The sequence below is a fragment of the Prinia subflava genome, chromosome 12 (genome assembly GCF_021018805.1).
Source record: "Prinia subflava isolate CZ2003 ecotype Zambia chromosome 12, Cam_Psub_1.2, whole genome shotgun sequence".
In the NCBI taxonomy this organism is placed as follows: domain Eukaryota; kingdom Metazoa; phylum Chordata; class Aves; order Passeriformes; family Cisticolidae; genus Prinia; species Prinia subflava.
This window is the reverse complement of record NC_086258.1, coordinates 7,142,056-7,165,576: the sequence shown is the minus strand read 5'-3', so window position 1 is coordinate 7,165,576 and position 23,521 is coordinate 7,142,056. Positions and strand designations below refer to the sequence as shown.

The 23,521-nt window shown below is 44.7% G+C and overlaps 1 protein-coding gene across 1 annotated transcript in view; it reads right to left on the bottom strand.

The window, feature by feature from the left end:
- Positions 1–23,521, bottom strand: part of CFAP77 (cilia and flagella associated protein 77) — a 56,788-nt gene that overhangs the window by 23,921 nt on the left and 9,346 nt on the right. The gene's annotated exons all lie outside the window — the stretch shown is intronic.

Below are 23,521 nucleotides of genomic sequence, written 5' to 3'. Positions count from 1 at the left end.
TCACACAAGTTTGATTTTGAGTTGTAAAGAGATCCAGCCTTGCTGGAAATAGGGATCCTGACTCAATAGATGTGGACTGGAAGTCTTCCTGTTTGGTTAATCTCTTCTTTGGTGGGGATACCCAGCTGTGGTGTCTGCTGGGGACACAGCAGCCAGTCTTAACTTTCGTTTGAGTTATTTCATTTCCAAGTTGTGCATCCTCCCAGAAAACTGACAAAAACTTCCCCAAGCACCATAACATGGCTGCTCCTGCCTGGGAATAACCAAGACACAAGGCGTGCTGTAGGAGGAGGAGAAGAGGGATGAAGAAGGGAGAGCAGAGCATGGGGTGTATAGCACAGAAAACAACTTCAGCTCAATAACATCATTTCTATTTAGTTTTCAAATGAACTGTTCTCCAGCTCATGTGTGTCCCAGCCTGGTGGTGTCTGTGGGATTAACTGACCTCCCCTCACCATTTTGTCTCCACCCTCCCATCTCCATGGTGAAGTCAGTGCAGGATGTGTGTCTTGAAACCTCATTGAAAGGGAGGCAGGAGAGGAGGGAAGGGGAGAGAGCCTGGCACAGGGAAAGCTGGAGCAGAGTGCCCAGGAGCCCTGAGGGCAGGATTTGGGTTCTTTGGGATGGATTATTTTCCATGGGAAGTGTGTTAGAAGAGCTGGGGTGTTGTAGGTGCTGGCAGGTCTTGTTGGGAGAATGAAAGTGCAGAAATACCGCTCTGGTGCTCCTTATGGGTGAACCACTGCACGCTGACACTGAGATGGCCATGATCAACTGCAGAGTGAACACTCTGTGTCAGGAGCTGCTGAATCAAATGCAGCCCTTTCTGCAGAGACACTGGGAAAAAGAAACTGCAAATGAACCACCTCCAGCTGCCACCGTGGCAGGCTGAGCTTGTGCAGGTTGATAAGGGACCCAGCTCACTGGAGCTGCTTGTGTAGGAGTGTTGTCCACACCAAAAATTTTATTTTACTCCCAGTCAGCACCGTGCAAATCCTGGCCAGGGCCTCAGAGTGGCCCCTGTACACTGCCAGCATGGTGGCTGCTTTCCAATGTGCTCTTCTGCATCACCCTCAGCTCAGGCCAGACTCTCACTCAGCCAGTTTTGCCTGGAGAGTGAAGGTTAACAACCCCTGTCCAGAACAGGCACCTTTCCAGTGGGCTCTGTATCAAGGTCTCTAAAACGTGCTTGTAATTCCTCAAACTTTTACACTTTTGACACTCTAAAGGAGGTGTGGCATTCCCATGGCTCTCAGGAGCACGAGTTCAGCAGAAAATGAGTTTCAGGGACGTGCTCTGTGCGAAACTGCAGATCCTCTGTTGCAAACAGCCCTCTCTAAAAGCCATCGACCACGGCTGCCTTTCCCCACCTGCCTCCAGGACAGGGAGGGACTGTCCCTGTCCACCACCGAGCAGGAGGGGGCTGAGTGGGGTTTTAGTGCCACCAGGGCTGTGGTGACACCCAGCAGTGACAAACCAAGAGTGCACTGTGTGTGCAGGGAGCTCACGCTGCCAGCGAGGAGAAGGGAGCTTTCAGTGCTGATCTGTTCCTCCTGAATTTACAGCTATTTTTAGATTAGTTGTCACTGGTGTACAAGGGAAATGGTGTAATGTTCCTCAGATGCATGAGAAAAGGAGTTTTCCTGGGATCATGTTCTGGTGACGGATCAGGGGAGCGAGGTCAGAAATCTGCTACGGTGGTAAAGGTGTGTCAGATGGGAGAAAAATCACTGAGAAACTGCAGGAAAGGAGAGAGGTTTGTAACCTGTGGCAAAGCTGCTTCCAGACCCTCGAGGGCAGAACTCTGTAGAATGGAAGAAATTATAGGATTTAAAGAGCTCCTTCTGCAGATCACCTGAAGTTAACACAGTTGGGTGTTTACTCCATCACAAAATGAGTGCATGCTGTTTCCTTTTATGATCAGGTGGCATTTTACAGTCACTTTGCACTGAATAAATAAAGCTGAAGGTGCTGGATAATTAATTAGAAAAAATCTGGTCCAATATGTTGAACATGGAGAGAATCTGTGCCTGAAGAAAAATCAACGAACTCAGAGGATTCTGGTTGCCTGCCAACATCTTTTACCTACAAAAGCAAAGAAGAGGAAGGATGTAGCAGGAATGAATCCTGCTCGGTGTAATCCAAGATTACAGCCTTTCTCATTCATAAATTAGCAAAATGCTGTTTCCAGCTCATGGGCTGTTTCATTTGTTTGTCCTGGGGCATTATAGGTGTGTTCTGTCATAAAGCAGTGGGGAAACTGAGCCAGTTGATGCAGAAAGTGGGTTTTTTTTCCTTTCTCCCCCAGTTTCAGCACCATTCCCTGTGTTCAGGTTTAGCCTGTCACAAAGCTGCTTGGCTGGAATACAGATCTGTCTGACAGCTGTGCCCATCAGCAGACAACTTCATTAAACCTCATTAAGATGTCATTTCTCTGCCTTATTTCCCACCTCTTGGCTCTAATTAAAACCGTCTCTCCCTGCATCCCAGGCGGTCCTAATTTTCTCTGGGTACCTTCTGCAAGTTTTCTCCCTTTACGACCTCAGTGAGGAAAATCCAGCATCCTAAATGCTGTTTATCCAGCCAGTTTGGAAAAGACAGCTCTAGACCTTTTCCTGAAGCATTCCCAGGGCGCCCAGCAGAGATCAACACCTCTCAGGGCTAGGAGAGATGTGCACTGAGGCTTTGTTTGCTCTCCCAAACTGTCTTTAAGGGCTTGGCTGATGCATCTTTTCCTTTTAGATATAATTTCCCTGTTTGAACCAGGTGTGTCTGGGCTGGGTTTGGAGGGTGCCAGGCTCCCACTGGTCGTGGTGCAGAGCTGGGGGTGTTTGATCAGTGGGGATTCCTTGGCTGGTTGAGAATTGAGTGCTGTTGGGTGTGCTGAGTTATCCCCAGCTTTTCCAGGTGGTTTCTGGCCTGTGCAGCCCTGGGCTTGAGCCCTGGATTTGTATTTGAGTGCTGGAAGGTGTTTGCTGTGAAGGAAGGCTCTGAAAGGGGGCTGTTTCTAGAGGTGGAGGTGTTGCTAAGGTTTAAGGAGGTGCAAACTTTTTAAGGATTCCGGGTTTTATTGCAAGGTTTATTTGTGTTCCATCCCCTGGTGTTTGTGGCCCAGCAACACACATTGCATCAATTTTCTGAAGATGACTGAACGAGGCAGGAGACGTGTCCATGCAGAGAGGTACAGAAAGAGGCTGAGATGTGGATTTTTAATCCCTGCCTCTGCAGCCTTTCCCTGGGAGGGGACGCTGGGCAAATCCACGAATGCTCTGTGCTCTGACTCAGCCGGGGCTGCCCCATCCCCTCCTCTCTGGCTCTGCCCTGTGGACACCTGCAAACTCTGTGCTGGTGCATTTTCAGCCTGCCAGGCTCTGCCTCCTTCCCACCTTCTGTTCCCCTTTTCATTACACCCCCTTGTACAGTAAAGCCTCCCGTCACGCTGCCATTACTATTATTATTGCAGATTTACTGCACTTGCAGAGTGAAGTGATTGCAGTGACAAGGCCCAGCATTTTTCCCTCCTTCCCCCCGCGACAGCTTGAAATCAAGCCCTTCATTTGCATTTACATGATCTTGCTGTGCAGCTTATGAGATCGGGAGATTTATTTGCTACTTAGCTTGATGTTTGATTACACTCTAAGAAGGCAGTGAGCTACAAAGTGCAGGGATACATCAGAACTGAGCTACTGAAAGCCTCTGGGGGACAGTAACTCAACATCAGGTTTAGGTAGATGAGAAAGGGAATGTTCAGTGTTTTGAGAAAGGCAAATTTGATGAGATTTTTTTTTTTAAAGGTGGAAGGAAAAACTTTCTGACACACACACAAAAAAAAAAAGGAAAACAAGAATGTTGCTATAAAAACACACCTGAAAAATCTGGGTTTGTTAGTGCAGAAGAGATCCTAGCAGGGGCTGGTGGCTGCTGGGCTGCCTGGCACCAACTGCTTGTAACTTCCACTCCTGAGAAGATTATTAATAATAAGTTGGCAGTTGTCTTCAAAGCTTTTGATAAGCATTAAAGGTCAAAGCCAAAGGAAATTTTGCTTGATGGACCACCACAAGATCTGTCCTTGATTTATTAAGCTTCCAAACATGCCGCTGAGCATTAATACTCTGTAATAAAGGGGAAACTGAGGCAGGGAAGCAGTGTGCCCATGTAGGACAGCAAAGGGAATGGAGTTTGGACTGGGGAGAGAAGAGAGAGAGACAAAATCATCCTAGTCTTCTGTAGCAGTGTAAGAATCTTTCTCTTTCCAGAGTAAAGGGTGATGGTTGGGCAAACTGCTGCCCTTAGAGTCACAAATGGCAAAACTCAAGGATCTTGCTGTGAGTTTAACTCCTTCCATTACAAGTACTGCAGACAGGGCAGCCACACTGCTAACCCAGAGTACATCTACAGGTGCAGTCTCCACTCACCTGTGCTGCTGACTGACCTGCCCTGGGAGCTGCAGCCTTGTTACACACCAACCTTGGAGTGCCAGGCGTGGATTTGCACCATTTCCCCCCCTAGAAGCCGCGTTTTGTGTAGGGCCAGCAGCAGAGGTGTCCCCCTGGCTGGGTTAGAGAGGGCAGGCAGCACTTCCAGCCCAGGTTCTCCCTACACAACCCCTGCACCAGTCTCTTGCCATTTTCTTGCTCCCAACAGGGCTGGGACACCAACAAGGCAGGGCCACACACAGAGAAAGAGAAACCCCAGTCCAGAGGAGCAGCCACTGTCTGATACAGTCACTGAGCATTCTGGCTGTTTGCACTTAGCTTTTAGTCTTGAAAATTGCCATGAGATATGCTATTACAATTAATCATTAAAGACTTAAGAAAGAGTATACCCCATTACATAAAAGACTCCAGCGATGATCTTTATCCAACTTGTAAAATGGGCAGGCTTGATGTGACTGAATAATTTTCCTCTCATCTGCACAAAATCATGAATGCAAGTCAGACTTTGAACCTGAAGTGAACACTGCGAGACCAGCTTATAATTACCAAAACTGAAAAAAAGAACAGCGTTTTCTAATGAATGACAAGCCACTAGGTGGAAATCTAATTTGGTCTAATTAAGCAGCCTTTGTGAGGATTTGTCTTTAGATGAAAAGAGGGAGCCAAAGAGATCTAAATGCAAATGAACTCTATCATTTTGGCTTTAAAGGGCCAGACAGATATGAGAGTATTTGCGTACACAATACGTGCATTTGTCTTCATGGATGTATTCACCTTCTAGTGTTCCATTGAAAAATCCTGTTTGCTCCAAAATTCTGGGACTCTGAATATTAGTCACTCTTTATGGAGTTAGTAGACAGTGTGCTGTTGAAGGGACAATTTTAGCAGCGGGGCATTGCAACTGTTAAAACTGCCTTTCTCTGTAACAAGACTGCTTCTTTCTGCTGTTTGAAAATGGCTTTAGAAAAAAAAAAAAGAGGAATTTTTGCTACAGAGTCAGCTCCCAGGTCTGCCACTGTCGATGTGTGGCACCGTATAACTCTCAGGTCTTCGGGGGCACCTGCTGGACCCTGAGCTCCTGCTCGGCGCCTCCGTGTCAGGATGAATTACTTCAGCATTGATAAATCACCAACACCTTGCCCAGTTGTGCTGTTTCTGCTGATTCTGCCGACAGTCTCCACGCTGGGAGCAGCCAGCCCAGGTACAGCCCCAAAGGCTGAGACTCACCGAGGTGTTTGACTCTAATTGAGATGGAAATATTGAAAACGATCTTCTCCTGCTCTATTAAATCTGCTCCTGACTTTAAGATAAATTTGTGTCTGTGTAAGGTTTTCGTGCCAGCGCTGAAGGTCAAAGAAGCACATGTGTTTCTATAGAGGGTGTCACAGCTTGTGAAGTTCACATCAGCCCTTGCCTGCTCTCAGCCCTGAGGAGGAAACGTGGGCTGCAGTCAGAAGACAAAGCCCTTGGCAGGAGGGATGGGTTATTCAGGCTAAATGAACGTGCAGGTTACAGCTGCTGCTGAGTGAGGTCTTACCTGTGCCTGATTTTTCTTGAGCTACAACCACCATTCACTTCTAAGAGGCAGAATGAGCTGGGATAGGTTTGAGGACATGTAGGGACAATGGCAGGGAGGTTTGGGACAGTGTGGGCTGGTCCTGGAGCAGCTGGATGAAGAAGGACCTCTCTGAGTCCTTGCTCTCCCTACAAGCAACATCAGTGGGAAAACGGATGAACAGATGGGTGTGGGAAAATCAGGAAAATAATTCTGTCTTTAATGTGGCAGCAGTTTTGGAAGCTCAGGGTATAATGTGGGCAGAATAGCACGCAGCACCTTGGCAAAAACAAGCAGTATTACCATCTTTGCTGTTGACTTTCCAGGGAAAATGGGGCCAGAGAGGAGCTGGAAAGGGTCTAGTGGGGTTGTGATTTCCCAGAGAACCACAGCCCTGGGGATGCCTGCAGTGCTGCAAACCCTGAAGTCAAATTCTGCCAGGGAATGCTCAATGACTGCCCTCAGTGAGGACACTGAGGTTTAGCTGAGAGAGGGGCCTGGGCAATTTGAGAATGAGAAAACATTCTCTAATTGTTAAAGAGAATGGACACTGGCTTTGTTGTTTGGTTTTTCTTCTTTTTTTTAAAGGTTTTGTCCCCTTTCAGCAGTTATGACCTTTTCTTTGTGTTTCATCCTTAATAATATCTGTTCTTTGAACCTCCCCATCTGCTACTTCAAGAAAAATCCCTTTATGTTCTCGAGGCCAGATGTTGGCCCAGATTATGTCCACAGCAACTCAGCTCAGAGAAGCTGCTGCTTACACCATGTAACTCCCTGCTGCTGCTCCAGCTTCATACAGGTAGTTTTTATTTCACTCCCCTGCTTTTATTTGGGTGCAATAGAATATACTAAGCTAAGTGCTGCCAGTATGGCCTTCATGTAAGTCACACTGACATTAAAGGAGTTGAATTCAAGTGAGAATTTGACTGTGGGCCTTCCAGAGCAGACTGGATATGACATTTCCTATATCGTAAAACAGTCCCACAGCAGCACAGACCTCTGATTCTTAGGCCAAATTAAATCCCTGGCTGCAAATGAGATACTGGCTGCCTTGAGAGCTACCTGTTATTTCACAGCAGAATTTGTCTGAAGTCAATACACTTGTGGTACCTTCTAGAAGAAAATTCAAATAGTTTAGATGAGGAGGCAACTTGTTAAATTCAGGCAAACCTCTGCTTCAGGAATCTCTCTGCTTTCACTCAAGGAGAAACTCTAATCTCTGATCAAAGATGCAGGAACTTACCAACTTCAGTCACCTCATGTGCAGAATAATCTCCATTTTCATTAGAGAATAGATAAAGTTTTTGCTGAAAAAAAAGGATGCTGTTTCTTTAATGTAATAAAACCTCAGCAGGACAGAATGTCTTTACTAGACTATCCCTCACTATTCCCACAAGAAATCAAATATAATCCTATTTAAGAAGCTTTAAATAATTTTGAGCTTTCATATTGACTTATTAAAATGCAGCTTAAAAAATGCCTTCCTTGCAATCCCTTTACAAGGGTCAGGGATATAAAATTTGAAGAAATATGATTAGTAGATCAGTTGGAAAGATATGCAGCAGCTTCCAATTTTATTATTTAAAATGCCCTTTAGGAAGAAAAGGTGATTCTGTAAAAGAAATGGCACCATCTCCCTGAAGGAATCCAGTCCTGGGGCTTCCAGTCCTGTCTCCAGCATTCAGAATTCAAGACTTCTGCCAGGTTTTTCTTAGACCTGAAGAGCCCTTGCAGCTGGGCCAGAAGAGCTGGTTTGTGTGCTTGTAGTCCAGAGAAATTGAGGTTTATCAGGCACAGGATAAGCCAGGAGCACCTGTGGCCATTCCTGCCTGCTTCAGAAGACAAAGTGATAACAGAGATGCAAATATGCCCCAGAGGACAGAGCCACTCCAGGGCTCAGCACAGGCACAGTTTGGCCCCCAGAGCCTTTCTTTTAGCACCTGGAAACTTGGAGAGAATGAAGAGCTGTAAACTTTCAGATGTTGGGTTGGAGTGGGATCAGTCCCTTTTTTTCACTTCCTAAACACTACGTGTTGGAATAGAAAATTATAGGATGAAACAAGGCTCCTGCTGTGCTGACTTGAACCCTCTGCAGGGTGAGCTGTGTCTCGAAGCAGCAGCTGCAGACTCCACCTGAATCCTGAGGGGTCCAGGCAGAAATCTTCTTCCAGCACATCTCAGTCCAGTCGCCCATGCTCGTTCCTGTCGAGTTCAGAGGAAGTGCAGCTCCCCTGGGACCAGCAGGGTTGTAGGGATGTAAATGATGAGACAATTTGACCCCCATTCTTGAAGAATATTAAATACAGCGGACACTCAAATCATGCTGACACTTGGGCACAGCTCCCATTAAGCACTGAGGGCCTTGTGCTGATGCAAGAACCTGCCCGAATCGTTTGCTCTGTCCTACAGCAAAATGTATTCAAGCTGCTGAAATGTAACTGCAAAACCCAGGGAGCAAAATCACACCCTGCCCGTTACACTTACAGCCAGCTGCTGTGAAATCCTAATGTGTCAGGCTTTCTCCAGGAAATAAGGCAACTAATAACTTTACTCCTGCCTAAGGCTGGACTTTGGTCAAGGCTGTCAAGGCTTCTATGATTTTCCCAGTGTTTTTGAAAAAAAAATAACCATGATTTTGACATTTTGTGTGTGTGAGCAAGCGGGGAGCTGTGATAGCTGAACTTCCCAGAGCTGCAGTGCTCAGCCTTGGGTGCTCTGCAAGACAAACACCAAAGGGTCCTGAGCCACTGGTGCCTGTTTCCAGCTCCTGAGGAGCTCAGGGGCAGCCAAACAGGGTTGACTCCTGCCCAGAGTTTTCTTCTGTGGCAGAAAATGCAGCAGTGACACCAAAGGCAAGACCAGCAAGCACTGGAGAGAGTCTCAATCCTCCAAGGAGCTGTCAGGAGGTTTTTCCCTGCCCTGTATTCCTAATTTTCTACATTTAGGACAATAATTGTGAAACTGGACTGAAATAGAGTAGGGAGTTGCTGCCAATGTTTAAAAACTCTCATTGCCTGTAGGCTGAGCTTATTAATGGTGCTAAAAGCGTGGCAGAAGTTATGTGGTTTACAAATTAATGCTTGCTTTCTTCACTTCAATATATATATATATAAATATATCTATATTTCTAGAGTTCTTCATAATTCTACATCTGACTCCCTCATTGCTTTCCCCACCAAATTTTCTCAATACAGTTCCAGCTCTGCTTTGTTCTGCTGTTTTTCTCTCCAGTCCCATATATTTTTTTTTTGAAAGGATAGAACAGAAGGGGCTGGCACTGCTCAGGTATGACATACATGAGCAGCCCAATTGCTTTCAAAGGGGCAACCTTCTGAGGCAACCAAGAGTTGGCTCAAAAAAGTCACTTCCTAATTGCATCATATTTGCTAAATCAGACATTTTATGTGCTTAAGAATTCTCCATGTTCCATTTGTGTTCAGCCATTACAAAAGGTTCTTGCTCTGCTGGAGTTCTGACCCATATTTTCCTTGCTGCAGTCCAAATTTGGTTGCTAAAAGGTAAAAAGGAAAAAAAAAAAAAAATCTCTGCCTCATCACATCTCTCCCAAGCCCTGTTCAGCTGCTGTGGTATTTTCCTTCATTATGCTGCTGCCTCAGACTGTAAACCTCTCTAATTTCCTACATCGCAGCTATTTATTTAAATGCTAACTCGCATTATGAAGTGATAATCCACAAGCGCAGGAGATAATTTATGAAGCATTTAAATTAAGAGGAGCAGCTAATTGGGAGCATGTGTCTTATAAGCCTTGCTAACACCAGAAAACTACAAATTAGGGAGAAAATGGAAGATATTTTTATCTTGCTTTTTTCTTTTGTAATGCACTGAGGAAAAATATTACCATACATCACACAAACACTGCTGCTCACAGAAGTCTTCTGTTGTTGGCTTCGTAGTTACTCGAACACACAATGCTCTCGTTATTACAAATTCCTCATTATAACACACAAAATCATCTCTGCTCTCAGAGAAGGTGGAACGAGGTGGGGCTTTCTCCAAATAAAGCGGAATAAATTTGCCAGGAAAGGTCCCCTTCTCAGCTGCATGCATTAATTTAAAAGAGCAAAGACTCCCTTGTTATATAGCAATGTTAAAGTGCATTTAATTTAGGACTGCATCACGCTGTAAGAGTTTTATAGGTTTTTGTTGAAGTGGGAATGAGCATAAATGGCTGTGAATCAGGGAAAAGCAAATGTGCTGCAGCCACAGGGCTGAGGGAAGGCGTTTTGGATGCTCTGTTCAGATTTTTGACACCAAAGTCACAAACTTTGTTTTCACTACAGCTTTGCGGTGGTTTGTTCATTAAAAAACTAATATTGACCTGAATGTGAATAGCAATGTGCCCCATGCTGTGCAATTCCCAGATCCAGCTGAATAATGGAGATGGCTCTCTAAATGCAGCTGGGATGGGCTGAAGGGAAAGGAGGACACCCAGGCCAAGACAACAGCATCGGGAAGGTGATGATTATCCCAGCTTGAAGGTCACAATCCTGCACCAGATCCCCTGGAGGCTGCTGCCTCAGCGGGGAGGTGCAGGGCTGGGTGTCCTCAGGAGGAAGCTGCTTTTCTCTGTCAGTGCAGTCCCCTTTGGTGGGGTTTTTGGGGGGTTGGTGCTTTGATCAGAGGAAACGCCTGGGATGTTCTCCCGTAGGAGCCAGAGGGTTTCTCTGCGCTCCCCACAGAGCACCCCGGGCATCCAGAGGATTGCACAAACACAGTTCAGAGGGAGCTGAAGGCATGTGGAGCCCGAGGCTGACAGAAAGGACCACCTTAACACAGAGCCCTCCGCCAGCCTTCAGCAGCCACTTTAGTTTTCAGTACAGCTGAGCGAGATCTTTAGTTAGGATCCTCCTTTACCCAGCAACCAATTCTTGTGGCTCCCTTGTGTGGCTGCTGGAGACAGATCTGCTGTTAGAGTGAAATATTGTGTGCACACCCTGCCTGGCAGGGTGCTTGGGAACCACAGCGAGGTCCTTGGACAGAGGATGCTGTGGCAGTGTGTGAGTCCAACCCTCTACATGACTGCATACGTGTGCACTGCATGTCTAGAAAATACCTGCCTCTAATCTCTGCATTCCTATTTTTGCTCTTACAAATCTCCCTTTCTGTACATCCTGTCAGAAAACAGTCAGCAAACAGGCTCTGGCATTATTGGAGTTGCTCTTCTATTTGAAGGAAACCATAAATCTGAAACTTCAATCATATCTTTATGATCATTCAGCAAACAGAGATGGAGGATTTATTCAACATGGGCTAGCAAAGGGGAAACTGCAGGGGGTTATTGCAGGAGATATTGGTTTAGCTAAGGCAGAACTGCTCCCTCGGGCCTCTCTAGGGCCGAGCCAATGAACAATGGCACCAATGACAATAACAAGGCAATTATGGGGAAGAGGGTGAGGAGGGGGTAATGCTTTGTTAAAGATAGAAGTAAGATTCCAGCATGGTGTCTCTTTTGTGTGCTTTCGGAACTAAAGGATGGTGTGTCTGCCCGGGGTGGTCTTATTAGGAGCTGGTGATCCTAAAAACACAGCAAGTGCTTCCAAGTGCCTGTGGCTTGCATGTGACTGTGCTGCTCTGAGGAAGTTACGATGATTTCCTCCCTAATTAAATAGGGCTGGCAGTGGGTTCCCCTAATCCATGCTGCACTCCAGGGCGGCAGATAAGTACAGAAACCTCTGCTGGCGAAGGTTTGTCTTTGGCTGTGTGATGATGTTGGGTTTCCTGCATTTAGAAGTATCCCTTACTCCCAGGAGGGGACTCAGGGGATGTCCTCTTGCTGGGAAGACACTCAGACCTTCGCCCAGGTTGGCCACGGTGTTGTGCCACAAACACTAAAACAGCCCTTCCACCAATTTGCCCTGGAAAAGCTGTTTTGAGATCACCCTGTGATTGCCCAGCCTTGCACTGCTCCCAGCTTCTTATTCTAGATGATGTTTTTAATAGCAATAACCAACTTTCAAAATCCTGAGTGGGGAGAGAAGCTCAGTTCTTAGGTTTTAAATACAAAAATACTTTTGAACAATAAAACAGCATTTGCTCTCATGGGGATCAAAGTGGGGCAGCACTGGAGGGGTGGCTCCTGTGGGACCCCTGAGTTTCAGCAAGGAGCAGCTTTGGGCTCAGCCTTGTCCTGAGGTCCTCCAGAAACAGTTTCCTGAGTACAAAATAGGAACACAAAAGCCTTGGCACAAAGGGGTGGAAACATTCCTGGGCGAGCTGGATCCTGCCACTGCTGCCAATGGATGGCACCTGCATGAAATTAGCGTCTTTTCAGTGTGCAAGAGACACAAACGTCTCTTTTTTATATATAAAAAAAAGATGCGATGGTGCAAAAGCAGGAACCCAGCTATCCATCCCCACCTGTCCTGCCTCCCCTCCCCTTCTTTCAGCAATTTTTTCCCTCCCTTCCTTTCCCTCGCGGTTTGTTTTTGCCTGCAGAAGGAAGCTTGAAATATTGTGAAGGGTGCAGGCAGCGCTCCCTGTGGCCCTGCCCCTGATGGCAGGAATGCAGCCATAAAATAACCCAGCGCCATCCGTAACCTGTCGCCAAAGCCCCTCTCCGAGGTGAGAGTTTTCCTCCCTGCCGTGGCTGTTAGCTGCAATGTATTTCTCCCTGCACTAAGCACCGTCTTTCCCAGGGCTGCATTACAATGATTTATAAACCCCATTTCTGGGGAAAACTAATAGATCAAAGTGAGGAGAAGGAAAAGGAGACATGAGCAGCTGGAAGAAGATATTGAAGCATGAAACAAAAACAGGAATGAAAAAGTAGTTTGTGGCACTAGTGAGTTGTTCTGTGCTGCACTTCTATTATTGAAAAATAATAGGGGGAATCTGTATTTTAATCCATTTTTTTTTAAGAGATGTTGAAGTAATCTGAAAAGCTCTTCTTAGAGCCAGCTTGTTTTTGTGTGTTTGTGCATCTCCTACAGAACCAAACACTTATTTTGCTGTTTAGCCTTCCCCTGTCTATTCTCATGTCATATTTAGACTTTCCATGCTTTTAAGCAACATCTAGATTTTCTGACGGGGTAACAGAAAGCATTGCATGGAGGATTGATGCTCCCCTGACCTGAGCCTAGGATGTGCTTGTTCCTGAGCTAAGACTTGGTCAGTTTTTAGGAAGGGACTTGGACTGAGGTCAGAGTGGCCAGTGAGGTGCTCTGCTTCTGTTTCCTCTCCTGCACAGTGGAGATGAATGGACGAGATTCATCACACAGCTCTCAGCATCAGTCAAGTGCAAACCTGACTGAACTGAGCCAGGAGCACAGACCAGTGCTCATCCCTTAGTTCTACAATGATTAATGCATTAGTGTTTGTAAGAGCTTAGGTGATACAGAGCTAATTGGGCTTTTGTGTGTGCTCTGCTTGTCTGGTTCAGTACCAGACATCCCTGACTTCAAACGTAGGCAGGGGTGGAGAATTATTATGAAAATAATCATAATCCTTGTGGAGTGCTTCGTATATTCATGGGGCTGCACAAACCTTCTACCTCCATCTCCCCACATTGAGTGGATGTGAGAGCAAACCTTACACGCCTCTGATGAAATGCACTGAGTAGGACAAACAGCAGATTTGACAGAAAACAGACGTGTGTGGCAAGACCACAGGGGCTTTTCTAAGAGATTGTACAGAGCCATGAGAGGGAAGCTGAGGAATTATCCCCAGGTGCATCCCAAACTTCTCTGAGGTTTGTAGGTTTCCATTCAAAGTCTTTTTCTATGTTCCTGTTGTTTAAATTTTCACTCTGCCTGGCAATTTTCTGTTGTCAGTTAATGCTGCAGTGCCGTGTTCACTTTAGGCTGCCTGGTTTGCCTTGGTTCCTGATTTCTGCTCCATCCTTTGGTGTTGGTGAAAGCGTTCCTGGGGGAATGTGGGTGCAGGGGATGTTCATGGATGTGCATAATTGATACTTCTCACAGATAACACAGGAAACAAGCACGTGTTGAACGTTCCTGCTCTGCAAAGGAAGGGCTGTGCTTGTTCACACAGAGGAGCTGTGGAGGCAATCAAGTGCTGTATTTTCCTTTTAGTGACTTTGTGAAAACATGGCCTGGAGAAGACATATCCAGGATGGCATTCAGGAGCAAGCATCCATGATATGATCTGGGCAGAGAGCCAAACATTGCCACTGGCAAGATCAACACCTGCCCACTCCAACAGTTTTATGTGTCTCTTCCAACCTGAGATATTCTATAATTCTGTGACCCTCATGGCTGAGCCTGACTTTTGGCTCAGGGCTTTGATCAGTAAGAGCTCGGTGAGTTCAAATGAAAACACAATTAATTTTTAAATTTTTTTTTTTTTGCTCATGCCCTGTGTGACAGAGTCTAAAAACATGTTTAAAAATGCTCTGAACAAGAGAGGTCATATTGAAAAATCATTCAACCCCTTCCTTCCTTTACTGTGCATCCCCAAGGAGACCCCACCACTCCAGAGAGCCATGGTGGTGTCACACCAGGCAGCTGCAGATCCCTATTTGGGATCCTGCATGGATCCATTGCTCTGCTGACCACAGCCTGATGCAGCTGCCTCTCCCATGGACCTTGCTCTGGTAGCTGCATCCCCTATTACAACAGGTAGAAAAAGCATCCATGCTCTAATAGCTATTGTAACCCTCCTAAAACTACGACAAAATCTTTCTCCTGACTCCCTATGGCCCAGGCAATCTTTACTCTTCTTCTCTTTCCTGTCTGCAGAGAGAGCTGGCAGGATGAAAGACAGCTGGGAAGGTAGGGAGAGCTGAATGTGGACTAAGAGCTTCCAGAGGAATATGAGAAGAGAATTTTGCCCTATAAGCTTTAATAAGGTGGTGGGTTAAGAGAAATGCAGCTAGGGAGAAAAATGGGGAATGTTCTCTCTCCAAATGGGCACTGCTTCAGTTTGTAAAAGCACCAGGGATTCCCCATGTGGCTTAATTTATTATTTTCCCACTCGTTAAATGCCAAAACAATAAAGCAAAATCTATTGTTAGCTTTAAAATGCAGGTGATTTGCATATGGCTGTGATAGTCCTACTGCTGCCTTCATTTAAACTCAGTAAGCCGAGGTACCTTTAAAAATTATGACTTGTTTTACATTTAATATACTGAACTATGTTAACATAATATTAAGGGGCTGACTTCACAGCTTAATTGCTGATCACGTAGAAGGCAGCTTTAGCAGCAGCATCAGCGTGGCAGAGCTGTGCAGCCTGAGAGGAGCAGCTGGGAGAGCAGCCTGCACAAAGGGGCTCAGAGCTGCTCCTTCCCTGCCATGATGCCCCCTCTAAGAGCACCCTGGAAAGCCACAATCGTTTTTAATTCCTTGTGTTAGAAGGTATTTTGCTCCCTAATGCAGAGCAGAGGGTGTGCAGGGCATAATTACACCTGGACAAGGCAGTGTCAGAAAATCAGGTGGGTTTTTGCCCCATCCAGTAAGATTTGGAGAGGGGGAAGGAATGCAGCATTCCCTGGCAGAGCTGGACACGCACTGCTCTTCCCAGCCCTGGGTCTCCGAGGTTGCTGCAGAGATTGGGCACTTGTGGTGTTGGTGCTGGATGCTCTCATTTTCTCCCTCCCTTCTTTGACCCTGGGTTGTGTCAGGCTGAATGCAAAGAGGGCAGGAATGGGAATGGGAACCAGGCCCACGCAGACTCTTAATCTCTCCTTGAACCCAGAGACCCTCTGACAATATTTTGGTCGATACAGTTGGCTGAGGCTGCACGAGGCTGCTTGGGAAGGGTGAATTGCTGCAGTTTCCTTTGCTCCCTCTGTATTTTCAGCATCCTGAACCCTGGGCCAGCACTCAGCAGCAGGGCATCACCTTTAAGGAGGCAGCTCCTGCAAGGGGCTGACTTGTCCTTGATCCCCAAACCTGCAGCAGGAGAGTGGCACATGGTGCTACCCTGCTTGTACATCACCAGAAATGTAATTAGGATCCAAATATTGCCCCAGGATGTGCCCAGAACAAGAGGGATCCTAGGATTTTCAGGAGCTAAAAAGGTATCCAAGCATTACCAGCTACTCACATCCATGTGTCTCTGACTTCCACACATGGCTCAGATTTTGAGGTATGGACTCCTTGAAAAATTTGCCTTTTTCTCCTTGAAAAAAAGCAGCCAGATTGACAGAGATGTACACCAAGTTCTAGCCCTCTATGATTTAAAAGAGCAAAGTTATAGGCCCTTGAAAATTGAGGTTTATAATAGAAGCACTGGCAAACCCTTAACTACAGAGAAGCTACCAGGCATTGCAACAATAATTGGGAAGGGAGGGAAAAAAAATCACACTGTGTTTTTCAGTGCTTAGCTAAGAAATACAACAAGAGAGTTTATTGCTTGCAAAACACAGCTGCACTGCCTCAAATTGGATGGAAAAACGAACCCTGATAATTTATTACACCCCTAAAGTCACAAGAATGTACCCATAAATTACTTTTTTGGAGGGGGAGGGAAGTGGTACCACTGTAGTCCATTCTGCACAACCTACTTATTAGTATCATAATTTATTATTATTATGCCCTGCTGCAAATAGAGAGGCAGATAAAACTCAAATCTATTAAAACAACCGCTCCACTTTCTCTGAGCCACTGAGGGACACCATTCCAAAGGAAATGAGATAAATTACCAAGACAAATGTATGAGTCTTGCATTAGAGCACGTAGCTTGTATATATGCAAGAGCAGGAGGATAATTCAAGCAAAAAAAGTCATGTTAAGTTTTACCATTCAGGATTCAACACAGAGGGACTGGGATAACATCAAGTGGTCAATTAAATGTTTCTAATGTATAGATTTTTTTCTTTTTTTTTCCCCCCAAGATCCTGTGTGTTCACTTGGAATGAATTTGCAAAGCTGAAATAACTGCTCTGCTTCTATTGCAAATGTACCTGGATCAGCACATATTTAAAAATATGCTTTATCCAGCTATTGTGAGGAAGCACTTGCTGTATTGGTAAGTCTGAAAATTACATTGATAGGATATATATGTAAAAATAGATATATCCAAGAGGTGCTGGTCAATTACAAAGCTGATTTGAATTTGAGGTTGGTGAAAGATTGTTTTAGATTCCCAGAAAGGCAAAATGGCAGAGCCAAAGGTGCCTTTATCAAGTTCACCATGTGCTTCTGCTAATGGGTCTCAGAAATGTCAATAGGAATTTTTGTACTATTTTTCCTTCTCTCTATTTCTTTTTGGAGCAGGCAGCTGCAGCAGCAGTTTTTAATGCTGTCCTCCCCTTTCCTGCCACATGGATGGATTAGCAGAAATTATAATTGTTTTGGGAGGTTATTGCTCATTTGCCCTCTTCAGGACGTGGTTATTGCAAAGTCAGGATGAGTTTGGTGCTCTTGGCCGTACTCACTGGGGTATAGCAGAGCCCTGATTTTGGAAGCTGCTACTCCAGGATGGGTTTCGGTACAAAACTGCCAGGTTTGAGAAGAAACCTGGCAGCAACCTTCTTTCTACACAGCCAGTTTGTGGTTTTCACTTTAATTTAAAAATAAAACTATCACCGTGGAGGCCCAACCAGGAACACAGACTGGGGACACAGATCTGGGTGCAACAGAGCAGCAGGGCAGAAGACCTGCCCTTAGTTTATTTTTCCATTATATATCTGTGGCAAGGTGACCATGGATTGGAGAAGGGTATCGCCACCTCTCCTGTCACATTGGTCCAGGAGGCTGTCATTCAACCTCCCCTTGTCTTGGAGAAAGTATTCATAACATTGCCAATATTTACAAAACATGGTCCTGTGTTTACAATTCACCAGCGTGAGAAACTGCACATTTCTCCTTTAATATGAACACTTAGCAAACCAGGAAAATTCATGGCAACATCAAACCACTATGTATGTGATACAAGTTCATCTGGACTTTCCTAAGTAGTGTTTACTCTTCATATTGATGATGATACATGAAGTGAAAAATGGAGGTATATTAATTATTTCTTTTCTGAGCTAAAAGGTACATGAAATACACAATGAAAGCTACATTTGACACTGTTCCAGATTTGTGTTTGGACATTTTTGCTCCTGCACCTTATCTAATTGTTTCTGTAAGATCATGAGGGTAGAGAAGGCAGGAATTTGTTCCACCTTCATTTGAATGTCAGTTGGCAAATCCGACAATTGTAGTTTTGCTTTCTGGCCCTTTGTCCAGATCCAAGGCATCAAACTTCCCAGGGAAAGCTGAATTTCCACTCTTCAAATAGCCTGCTGTTGGTATTTCCTTCAGAGGTGGCATCTGCCTCTAGCAAAGTGCAGGGCTACTATTTGGGCTCTTTTGTCAGTTTTTTCTCCCACTTTTCCTTTTCCACAGGGAAATGTTCCATCTGCATGGCCTGGGAGTTTCTAGCATTTAGTTTGGTAGCTGGTTCCCTTCCTCCTGAGGTTCTGGCACTGCCCAAGCTTGTTAAAGCCAAGTTTCCAAGCCCTTATTCCCTCTCCAAAAGGGAAGAGGGTGATAGGAGCCTAAGCAGAGCAGGGATAGTGAAATTTTAAAGTATTATGACACACATACATTTAATATTACATCACATGTAAGGGAACAAGCACATAGGATTGCAATATTATATGACAAATATAGGTCCTACAACGTTAAATTTAGTGCCTTGTGATTGATGATCCTTTGTTTCCAGGTTTTCCTCTCTGTATATATTATTTCTGTAGGATAAGCATCTTACCAGCTGGAAGAAACATACAACTTTTTTATTTTCTAGCATGTAATTTCTGTTTGATTCACAGCTAATAAATAGGTCATCTTGTACTTTTGAAATGCCAACATGCAGTAATTCAGTGAAATAGAGACTGTACATTAAAAAGCTGTCAACCCCAGTGCAATTTTCCTGCACCCTACGCTCTGGAAAGATACCTTGTCACTCATGGTTCAGCTCTGTTTTCCTGAAATATCTCTTCTTCTGCATAAATAATGAATATAGTTGCATGAAAATATCTGGCACAATGTCTGTTCTTCCTCCCACTCTAAGGAGCTGCAGTACAGGCTCTGTATTTATTGGTTGATCTTCCCAACAAATCTTGCTGAAATCACAGGGGTGGTAATAGCGTGGCCCCCTCCCAGGTGTTCTCTGAGCTAACCCCATCCTGCCCGGCCTGCCTCGAGGCAGGCAAGTGCTGCCTTCAAAAACATTTTGCTGTTTAATTCTTCTCAAAATGTAAATGCTACAAAGACAGAGTAATTCAAAACACTTATTTGCTTTCAAGCTCTTTCCATTTCTAATGTGTTACGCAGGTCTCGCACAGAAAAGCATCAGCCTTAAGCAGATCCCAATTAGGAGTTTTTAAAATTAATTCTATTCTTTAAAAAAGCTTGCTAGAAATCCCACCAGATTACTAAGCCTGTCTTCTAATTCATATGATCTGAAACACACAATTTACTGTTTTTATGGCTTTCTGCTGGTAGCTCATTAGAGGTGACACAAGGATGGCAAAACCTGGTTCCGAGGCTCTGATTTCCACCACAAACACTGGAACTGGGCTGCCCTGTTTGCTCATTGAAGGAGCCCTCCAATTTTCTATTCTCATCTGTAAAACCATGGTGCATCCAGGGGATCTCACCTCCTGAGACAGTTTCCAGATGCCATGCAGGGAAATCTCTGCAGGGCTGATCTCCCAATCCCGGAGTGTTTATAACCCACCCCACAGCGCACAGACAAAATTGGAAGCCAAAGATTGAATCCTGCAGGTGTTGCTCACATAAATGGTTTCCCCTGACCCCGAGCTCAATAATGTGACATGAGGCAGGGGCGATGCTGTTTGAAACTGGATCAGCTCAAACCATGAAAAATCTGGCAGTGGGTTTGAACTGACAGAAAGTTGAAATCTGCAGAACATCAACCCTTAAAAATGGGAAAAGCGGGGTGTGCTAAACCACTGAGAGCCAGGTTTTACGAGGGATAAAGCTGCTGAATCCTCACAGTGAGGTCCAAAAGTAATTTAAATCTCTTCCCCTCTCCCCCTGCTCCCAATTTCCCCATCCCAGTTGTTGTCATCAGCTGAGAAGGAAAGTTGGAAAGTGACACTAATAAGGAGGGCTCAGACGCACTAAGAGTATTAAAAGGTTAGGTCATGGTGTGTTCTATTAAATAGAATATTAATTGAATTCTTGACATCTGAGGTGAACTGTGACATGCTCATGGGATAAATATTGCATTTAACAGAGCATCATGACCTCAAGCTGTAAATACTATTGAGCATCAGTGCCAATCCTTCACAATAGATCTTAGCCCCAGTCCTCAGGGTACGAACGCTCCCTTGGAGCTTTGGAAGCTTGAGCTTCAAACCAGCTTTCACATTTCTTGTTTCTGGTCTCAGTTAAGTCTGAAATTGCTTCTTCCACCTCAAGGCTACACTCTGCCTCAGACCTGTGGTTACAGACTCCTAATATAAAGCTAGAACTGGAGGTTTCAAATGCCACATGCTACACGGTGCAAGAAAGGTTGAAAGAAAATTTCTCCATTTCCACCCCCACACCATAAAGAAGATTAAAACATTACAAAGACTAATTAAAAATAGAGAATCTCACAGCAACATTTTCATTAACCCTCCCTGGTTCTTCTTTCTGTCTCATTAGTCATCACAGGGAGAGGAAGGATCATTTTAATTAGCAGCATTGTAAAGCTTTATTTAAGGCAACTGCCCCTCCTGCTGCTCTCTGGATTACCCTGACGGCTTATAAATACAATACCAAATCATTACCAGGCAAAAACAACACTGCTGAAGGGTTTGGAAGAAAGAAGATCCACTGTGGTCAATGTTTAGAGCTCTTTAACAATGTCCTTTCTCCTTATTCAGGCATAATTCAAGCGTAATATTGGGCTTTACAAAACAACTCAATATCCTCTTACAGCAAAGTCCTTTCTAGTTGAGGGTGCCATGTGTTCAACCCTCTTCCCCTTTGTTTTCAGGGCAGGGAAGGCACAGAACCACATCTGATAGGATAGGCATGGTAGATACGATCACAGGTTTTCCAGCATCTCAATTCAGAATTGTTAAATTCCTAAATTAAAGGGACTGTGGGATGCTGCCAGCCTTGCAGGAGGGGTGAGCAAGGGGATCCCAGCTGGGGGAGCATTTCAGAAAAGAGAATTTTGAGAGTTTAGGAGGAAAACAAAGCGAGAGCCCACATTTCATGGAAAGGAAATTGCTTTTCCCAATTATCGCTTGCTGAATTTCACGTTTTTTGTAGAAATTAACCCAATGGGTCTGTTCTTTTAAAAGACCCTCAGCCAGCATTTCCAGCCAGCAGTTTCCACAGCTGGGAGTGTAGTCCAGAGGAGCTCCTCTGCTCTCCCTCACACCCAGGAAGGTGTGAGTGACCCCACTGCAGTCCTGGGGTTAGTTTCAAACAGGTTGGAGTCACTCAGGGATTTGATGCAGCCCAAGAGCTCTCACACATTAAAACATCACATTTCTTAAGATGTAAGCTACACAAAATACCCTCCTCCACGACTCTGTTAGGGTTATTAGGATTCCATTAGGATTCACCATTTAGATCCGTGGCCTACTTTCCCTGACCTGAATATTTAACTGTGGATTCTTCAGTACACCTGGGTCCTGCAACCTCTAATTGTTCATCACTGTCCAGCCAAGGCAGCTCAGTCTTTCCCTTGAAACCCCCTGTTAGCTACACGTGGGAGTTTCAGTGCTGTGAGGACTCTCTGGTGGAGTTTTTATGCTGGGGTCGCAGTCAGGATTTGATTTTTCAAAGTCAGAATATCACATAGGTGAATTTAGCTGAAAGTTTGAGGCACCTTCTTTGCTGTGGGTGCCAGCAAAGTAGGGTTAATCCACCTTTGCATTAAGGTGTATCAACCACCAAATTTTTCCACTTTATTGCTTGACATGACAAGAAGACAATGACAAAAACTTTTTAACACTGAAGTATAAAAGCAGAGTGCAGTTCAACTCCCCTGAAAACAAACTCACCCTGACTTCAGCTGAGCACTGAGCACAATGTGGAGATAATAGTGGCTTCTTCAAAAACCATGTCTATTCCTTCACAAAGGTTTAAAAATTATTCTGAGTGCTTGGTGTTACCTATGTGAACTATTTTAAGTACTAACAAAAAGGGAGACAGTAATGATGTATCACTGAATGATTAATGCCTTGCTATATAGAGTTTATTCCATATTAAGATCTATATCTGTGGAGGCTTGCAGGGAGAGGTGATATCTCTTATGAAAGTAACTGCTACATGTCAGACTGTCACAAATATACATTAAAATATTTTCACTTAAAAAAAAAAAAAAAAAAAAAAAAAAAAAAAAAAAAAAAAAAAGAGAGAGAGAGATAGAGAGAGAGAAGGGAAGGAACACCAAAGTTCTGGTTTGGGACTGACCAGAACTGAGCCCCCATCTCTGCTCAGCCTTCCAGAGGCCACAGCACTGCCAGAACTGCAGCCTCAAGGGATCTCAGTCTCCAGAGATCACAGATGCTAAATTCACTTGAAACCAGACAGTGAAAAACAGTCAGAGTAGCAGTGATTGTAAAAGTTTATATAGGAGTTGCTTTGTTTTCTATTTATAGCTGCACTGTATTTTTCTTGTGATACATTTTTAATGACTTATAAGGCCTAGTTATTTATTCTCCTGAAGCCAAATACTTTCTGTACCCTGATGATGCAAAGGAGGGAGCTCTGTGGGAAGGGCTGGATCTGCTCCCTGCACTGGCCCCAGGCTGGGGGGACCCTGCCTGGCCCTGGGGACCCCCACAGCACCCAAGGCACTGCTGCACCCCAAGCATGCAGCTCCCCACTGCCTCTCTGCACAGGGACTGCCTGTGCAGAGCCCTCCCAGGGCCAGGATATTTTCAAATTGCTGATTATTCCATCTGCACACCAGGGAGTCTGTTTTTATGGTTATTTTGTTTTACATTTCTTACTCCAAAATTAACTTTACTTAAAAAAACAAAACAAACCCCCAACCTGCAGTGCCTCATAGGCAGTGATCCCTTCCATCTGGGCGTTGAAAAGTTGAGTATGAACAACGGACCAAATAAAGCAGAAGATGGGACACTTTGAAATGGCAGCTTTTAGCACAAAATATAATTAATCTGCAAAACTAGCATCCATCTCTAAGCACAAATGCTGATTGCCTCATGATGAGTCTAACCAGAATGGTATTAACTCTACTGTTCTTTCTAAATTGTTATATACCCAATATTTTCTTCTGACTCTTCTTCATATTAGATTAATAACTATGTAATCACTTCATTAGTTTATTTAGATTATGTTATTTTAGGAAATTATTGTTTAGATCAGCCTTGTCCTTCCCATCTCTCTGTGCCTTCCCAGAATTAAGTGATATCTGAGGAAACCAATTAATTGCAACTCGACCGCTGTAATGGGGTCTGTTCTGCAGTGTGGCAATGTCTAATGGAGTTTTAATTTCCCCGTGGTGAGTCAACATTTGCTTAAAGAGAGAAAACTCTTAGAGCAAAACACTGCCTGAAACACACACAGCTTCTTCCACATCTGTGGGGCTGAATATTTTGGGGCTGCTGCTGCTTTTGTTGGGG